This window comes from Lactuca saligna, chromosome 5, assembly GCF_052625555.1.
Source record: "Lactuca saligna cultivar CGN05327 chromosome 5, ASM5262555v1, whole genome shotgun sequence".
Taxonomy (NCBI): domain Eukaryota; kingdom Viridiplantae; phylum Streptophyta; class Magnoliopsida; order Asterales; family Asteraceae; genus Lactuca; species Lactuca saligna.
This window is the reverse complement of record NC_136421.1, coordinates 317,565,611-317,573,387: the sequence shown is the minus strand read 5'-3', so window position 1 is coordinate 317,573,387 and position 7,777 is coordinate 317,565,611. Positions and strand designations below refer to the sequence as shown.

The 7,777-nt window shown below is 33.8% G+C and overlaps 2 pseudogenes; one reads left to right on the top strand and one right to left on the bottom strand.

Moving 5' to 3' along the window:
* Positions 1 to 438: 438 nt before the first annotated feature.
* LOC144998758 (monothiol glutaredoxin-S2 pseudogene) lies at positions 439 to 1,308 on the bottom strand (annotated as a pseudogene).
* Positions 1,309 to 5,221: 3,913 nt separating this feature from the next.
* Positions 5,222 to 6,396, top strand: LOC145047110 (hydroxyphenylpyruvate reductase pseudogene; annotated as a pseudogene).
* Positions 6,397 to 7,777: the final 1,381 nt, after the last annotated feature.

Here is a 7,777-nt window from a genome sequence, read left to right as displayed (position 1 = left end):
AGATCAGTAATCAAGCATAGAAATCTCACCTTTGGTCATCATTTTGTTAATGGGACAGAAAACCATGTTATAACGACATTTTGTTTATATTTTGATTTTTTTTTCTGCATAAATACAATCGCACGATTCTTTTTCCATTTGTTATTTTGCTTTATCATAGAGACCCATTAGTATGCACACGGTTTTTGTGTACATGGAGACAATTAAAATAACCTATGAATTTCCACCCAAAGTTAACTGCTGAAGTAAGAGTACTCAATTTAGCCATTTGTTAATATAGGGTCTAATGCAAACTATTACTATGATGTATAGGGGTACTTTGAGGTTATCCTAGCAATCTTGTATCATATAATTTATCAAAGTAGCAATATCAATGATCAATGACCACAGCAGAGCCTTGAAGTATAAGCTTCTATAATGGAGGGAATTAAGGAAAAAATTGAAATCTGAGAATATCTCTTGTCCTTAGGTTGCTTCTGTTTGCAGTAATGCATCTTGACTCACATGGGCAACCAGAATGCAATAAATCTGTATAGTGGTCATAACATTTTGGATCACCGCTACAAGACTACAAGACGATAGATATTAAGCATATTAACACACTTTTAACATCATATTCTAACACTAAGGAACTCTTATTGTTTCTCAAAAGGTAGTGAAATTATCTTATCTCTTATTGTTTCTCAAAAGATAGTGAAATTACATATGGAAGTTAGCACATTAGTTATCATTGGCCTCAGAAGAGCAAAAAGATGGCTAAAAATATTTCTTTCTGTTCCTGTCTAATGACTAGAATCCATCAATCTGCTGTTCATAGTTGTGTCAAAATAGCTCCAACCTCGACAATATTAATGTAGCAATTTGATATTTGTGAATATCTTTGACTAAAGCCATATGGCATTAGCATTAAGGAGCAAGGGTACCAGCTGACCCTTGAGATGAAGGCTCATAATTTCATTGGCACCACCAATGAGCTCCTCTCCTATGAACACAGCTGGCACACTTGGCTTGCACCCTAATCCTCTCAGTTCCTTCTCTATCTGCTTCCCTTGTGGATGCTCATCTACCTCATAAACTCTAGGATTTGCCCCAAAACTGCTTATCAGTGTCTTAATTGTGTAGCACATGCAGCAAGAGCTTTTGCTGAATATAACCACGGGCCTTTCATTCACCAGTGCTGTAACCAAAGCCATTTCTGGAAATTCTAGCAGTCGATGTTTTATAAAACAACACTAGCTAATTTAGTAGAATAAACCGTTGCAGGTGTATTTGCAGAAAGTTTGGTGTGATGTTTGCTGTGAGTAATGTAAGCTACTGCCATGGCTATATATAGTGATAAGTGTTGAAAATTTTGGGCGGTGGTTCTTATTAGATTCTGAAAAAAGATCATATTCTTTATCAGACTTGCAGATATGATAGGAAATTACTGAGTAATTGTGTAGTATATAACAAGTGGCTTATCTTCTCTATAGGTTGATATGCATGGCAGAAAAATACATATCAGAATGACATCTTTAACCTTGGGAATCTGTTAAAAAGTTCTTGGCAACTATATCTTTGGGTGGGTATAGTTTGGTAATTACATGTAATGTTGAACGCATGTATTTTTGTTAACTGCAAAGTCTAGAGGTTTCTGATATTTCTTTTTTCAGAACATCTCTGCTTAGATGAGGAATATGCTTATCCAATTGACAGCCTCCTCCACTTCCCACCCTCAAAAGAAAAAAAGTTGAAACAAAGGTTGTAATAGCAATTGATATGTCGATAATTAAGGTCAAGCATTTAAACAAAAGCTTAAGGGAAATGATGCATGGAATTGTCACATGTATGATAAAAATTACAGAACATCAATACAAGTATAAACTTGCATTCTTTACTCTGTTTGTCCCACGAATCATCATACATGTCCAATCACTTGCTTAGTGTATACACAATGTGCACAAAGTGTTTTTTTTTTCTCATATCAAGTCATTCTTAGTGAATAGGCTTGTTTTGGCATAAAATATATGGTTATTAAATTTAGCCTATACAGTTAGCACTAATCATAACAACATGAGATAATCTCTAATTTCACATGTCTTTCAACTTCGCTGTCTTATTTTGGTAGCTACCAGTTTAAAGGATGTAGTGTACGTTCACCCCTCGCTCGTTTCCTCTCTGGCAAGGTTTTGTTTGTCTTTGTGTGATAAAGAAGAAATCGTGTTGTACAATTGAGTACGTAAGAATCTAAGTATTAGATGCTGTGATCTTATAACTGCAGCCTTAAGAAAGGAAGAAAGATATGATGATGTGGCTAGAGGAGCTTAACTGGCTCAAAACAAAGTGAAGGGCCATTTATGTTTGTATGCCATTTCATCAGTTTATTTGGGTGCATTAATTGTTTCAGGATACCTTTTCTCAAAGGACACTTTTTAATAAATATATACTTATAAACACTTTTTTTGACTACATGCACTATGTTAATTAAGAGTGAAATAGATTTGCAATTGTATTACTTATCATTTGTTGCAGGACATGTAATGTGCTTGTGAAAATGAATAGATCACCAAAGTTTGCAACTTTATGTGTTTTTGAACAAAAGTTTAAAAAGCGCAACGGTATTTATTCTGCACAAATTGACAAAGTGGTGGTGGTGGTACGAAACACAAGAAATTGTAGAATTTAGTGGTGGTGTTCTCTTTTTTTTGGGCATTTTTAATGGAGTGACAAATAGAGTGGTTGAAATTCTGATTCTCTCGTTATATATATGAAACAAATTGCTTTCTACTATGGCCCATGATTCCCATGTCTTGTCACTGTTCAGCAGGAAGTTAATAACAAGCATTGACACAGAAGAGGCTGCTTAATTAGTTAATAACTGTAGATCTTTTTGGCTTCTAATTCTTCTCCTATCTAACCCTACCTCTTATTCTTGTTATTTCTGTATGGTGAATAAAAATTAGCTGGAAAATGCTGATTCATTTTTGGAATTGGAGTTATTATAGTTTTATGCTTGGGTACTAGATGTAAAATTTTACTAAGAAAAAGAATTTCTGATTTTGGAACAAAACAAATATATTCTGCTTAACCAGATATATAATATATGCCAACATTGCACCCGGCCCCTTTTTTAATACATCCATTGCCTCAGTTGCATTGTTTCCTAACATGTTCTTTCACTTGGAACATACGTACATCTATTGTCCTCAAAATCTTGAGATTTAAGTTGCCAAAAGGCTGCTTATAGTGAATTCATTTTATTTTTTTCATCCTAGCAGAATCATCTTAGAATGTGATGTGGATATTGCTTGCAAGTGATGCAAGGAAATGAACTCATGAGGTGGTTGGTTGATCTGTAACTCCCACTACAAAAAAAATCATGAATAGCTACGGAAAAATGCTATGGAATCAAATTTTGTAGCTATTTTGCTATGGAATATGTTACGAAATAACCTTCTGTAGATTTTTTGTTACAAAATTTTCTACGAAATAAAATTCCATAGCAAACTTATAACGAATTACGGAAATTTGTTACGGAATCGTAATTTGTAGTTAGTGTGCTACTAAATTTGCTACGGAATTAAAATACATAACTATTTTGCTACGGAAATTACTATAAATCTAAATTTCGTAAAAATTTTGCTACAAAATGATATTCCGTAGCTATTTTGCTACTGAATTTAGTTACGGAAATGAATTTTGTAGTTATTTTGCTATGAAATGAAATGCCATAGCTATTTTGCTACGGAATTTAGTTATGGAAAAGAATTTCGTAGTTATTTTGCTATAAAATGAAATTCCATAGCTATTATGCTATGAAATTTTACTACAAAACTGGTTTACATAGCTTTTTTGCTGCGGTGGAAAAATCCATAGCTCTTTCATTACAGAAACTTTTACGGAACTAAGTTATGTAGCTACTTTGCTATGTAATTTATTTTACCCTTAAAGTTTTTCTGAATTTATTTAATTCTTTTTTTTAATTTTAATAAATAATATATAAGGTAGGATAAAATATAACTTAGGGTGCAATAAACAATAACAGGTGACAGATCATCTATTTGTGCATCGAATTATATATCTCAATAGTCAATAATAATATACTAATTCTTTGTAAATTTTGAGTAGTGGGTAACTAGTTCTTGATTTTCGAGAAGTTTTTATGATGCTAGTAATAGAAAAAATTGAAAGTATTTGCTATTGTTGAGAAGAGAATAATAATCAGGTGAATTTACAGATTTGTCCTTATGTTATTTAAACCTTTTGGAGGGTATTAGGTTACTTAAATGACCACTTCTTTCTTTTAAGGGCTTTTTGGATGTGACAAAAAACTATAGTTACACAGAAAGACTAGTAATTGCTAAATAGGAGTTTCATGCCATTTTTCTATTCTTTTTTTCTCACTTTATTTAGTTTACAAATTGTATCCATTTAGCCTATCTATTTACTCTTCTTTCACTTAGGAAGAAGAGTTAAAAGGTGTTTTGGCTTTCATATCTTCTAACTCAACCTTTTTGAATTTTGTAATGTAATGTTCTGTTATATTATATTATGTCACTACAAGAAAAACAGCCTTTTACGACGCTCATTGCGCGTCGTAAAAGGCTCAGACGACGCGCAAATGCGCGTCAAGGAAGGCCCTGTCATAAAGAAAGATGACGCGCTTTTGCGCGTCGTCTATAGACGACGCGCATTTACGACGCTCATTTACGACGCGCAATTACGACGCACGTTTACGACACGCAATGCGTATCAAGGAATACCCTGTCATAAAGGAAGACGACACGCATTTGCGTGTCGTAACCTTACGACTCGCTTGTTAATGACACGCAATCCGTATCAAGAAAGCCTGTATCAAGAAAGGTCATGTCATAAATGAAGATGACATACATTTTTGCGTATCATAATTTTAAATGTTTAAAAAAAATTATTTATAGATTTACTTATTTTCAAATTAAATTTGTATTTAATGTTTCATAATAGAAAATAAAATATCATATACAAAAAATAGAATCCATTGCATAAATTTAATGTCATACAAATAATCATTCCATGGAAAGATAAAACAAATCAATAGAAGTTGTAACAAAAATTTACAAATGAAATTCAAAAGACAACAAAAATGGAAAAGAACCACACTAGGGTGTAAACCGCATGATGAACTTGATGGATTTCCCTACAAAAGACAACAAAAATTCAAAATTATTTGTTATAAATGTCTCATTAAGCTAGAAAAAATCACATGTCAAAAGGTAATATTCAATACCTATTTTAATTCAACCCTACTCAGCCTACTCTCCTGTAAAAATAATTTATCAGACCAAACATCCAACTCAGAAAACAATATCAAACTGTATAGTTGAATTAGCTTCTGTGACATCCTTGTTGTGGCGTGTGCACTAACTGCAGAAACCCGCCACATCATCAATTGCAAAGTCATCGATGCACTGGGTCCCAATGGTTTTCTCATCAACATAGAGAGGGGCCCACACATTGATGATGAACCTGAACTAGTATCTGCCCTTGTTGAAAGGCAGATAGCAGGTGCAGGTCTTGATGTGTTTGAGAATGAACCCCATGTCCCTGAAAAACTTTTTGATCTTGATAATGTAGTCCTTGTGCCACATATTGGGAGTGACACTGTTGAGACTGTAAAAGCCATGGCTGATCTTGTGGTAGGGAACCTAGAGGCTCATTTTTCCAAGAAGCCATTGTTGAGATTGTAAAAGCCATTGTTACTGGAGTTATTACCACCAGACTGAGGTGAAATCAAAATCAGAAACCTAAACAAATCAAAAAAGTAATATCAGGGCTGAAAATTGATTAAATACAAGAAATTTTTGGAATATATGAAATAGAAAGGGATAAAACCTCAATGTTTGGGTGCACAACTCGAACAAGTTCCCCACATACTCTTAATGCCTCTGCAGTAACTTAGTAATAGCGTTCACCAATAGCAAATAAAACAGGAGCAGAAATAGCCTAAGAGAAGATCTTATCACATGCAAAACATTATTGCTCTCAAGAAACTACTATGAAAATATTAACGACATTACTGATTTCTCTTAAGTTAATAATAGGTTGGTGGATCATCAAGTACCTTTTAGGATATAATGTAACATAGTAATCCATTCCATATTGATAGTCTCTTAAACTAGACTACACAATTCAAAGTGGTAATTGCACTACAAAGATACCAGCTACAGTCTATTAGCTGTCCATTTGAGAATTCATCTTGTTTTCTTCTTTTTGTAATTTTATCCATTTGAGTACTACTTCTTGTTCAATAACAGATCCTAACATTTGTTTTTTGTTTTTGGTATGTTCTTTTTTATTTGAGTTTTTATTTTGTTGGTTTGACTTTTGGGGATTTTGTTTGATTTCAGGTTTTTTGTGGAGGAAGATGAAGGAGATTAAGAAGACGAAAAAGATAAGGGCATAATGGTCATTTACACAAATAAGCAGCTGTGTCGTAATCATTACTCTTTAAATAATTCTGTAAAACATTTGAAATGCGTTGTTTCTATGATTATCATTAAGGATCCAAGAATCTATTTAGACATGAACTTTGTAGCTAAATCCATTGAAGAATCAATGAACATTTTCATTTTCATTCACGAGGGTAAAAGTTGAAATAAAATAGCTTTACCATAGATTGAGCTCTACTGGAAATATATGCAGAAAGTGAAAATAAAATCCATAAATTGAGCTCTACTGGAAATATATGCAGAAACCAAAAGAATTTTTTTCGTTTTGTTTACTCTTTATTACATATTTATTTACCGAGTATAGGACTCACATGAACACAGTAGAGAAGGGACCTGGACATGATGATAAATAAAACTTAATAAAAACTATGAGTAAATTAACCTAATCACTGGAGATTACCTAAAAATCATAAATCCTAGAAGTTTCTGAAGATTAATTTGGGGAATTTGCATAGAAACTGAAACATACATAAGCCCTAGAAATCTATTAACATGTAAAGTACCTGATTGATGCAGAAGCATTTTAGTGGTTTGCCCCACTTTCACCACGGACCAAGATCGAGTTGCTTTTTCCTTCATTAACCATTGCCCTGATACATTCATTATAAAATAAAGAGGTGTGCAGAGGAGATAACCTAAAAGCAGAATCTGCAATTGCAAAACATGAGGATCTAGCTCCCCAAATGTTGTTCCTTTGTAGCGTTGCATCATTGTGTAATCGTTGAAATAAGAGAAAATAAAGATACCTGAGAGAAAAAAATTGAAGCTGTAATTATCAGAATTAACCATACATCTAGAAGAAACAGCACACAATGAAAAGGAAGAAGAAAGGTTCTTGTCCGTTTATTGCTTCCAGATAGGATGGGGGTTTATTTTTTTTAGGAGAACCGACGATAGAGGGTTGACTAGGGCCGTAGGAGCCATTGCTACAACCTATCAATTTCATTCATGAAGTATTATGGGAATAATACAAGAGGCGAATGTTGATTGCAATTTCAAATGAAGTATTAAAAGATGCTAGACCAAAAACCTGATAGAAGTCGTCGGAGCCAGAACCAACATAACTACCGAAGGTATTATTGACACGAATAGGGACGTGATATAATATGTGACATAGCTTCACATCGAGGTCCTCCTCTACCTGATTTGATTCGAGAGGCATGTATTCAACAAGGATTTTTGGGGAAGTCGTAGATCCTCAATCTGGTTGTACCAGAAGAATAAAGTATCGCGGCAACATCGGATTGAGAAACGGAGGGAGACAGAGCGGCATGGTGGTGGCGATGGTGCCAATGGATGTAACGGCGAGA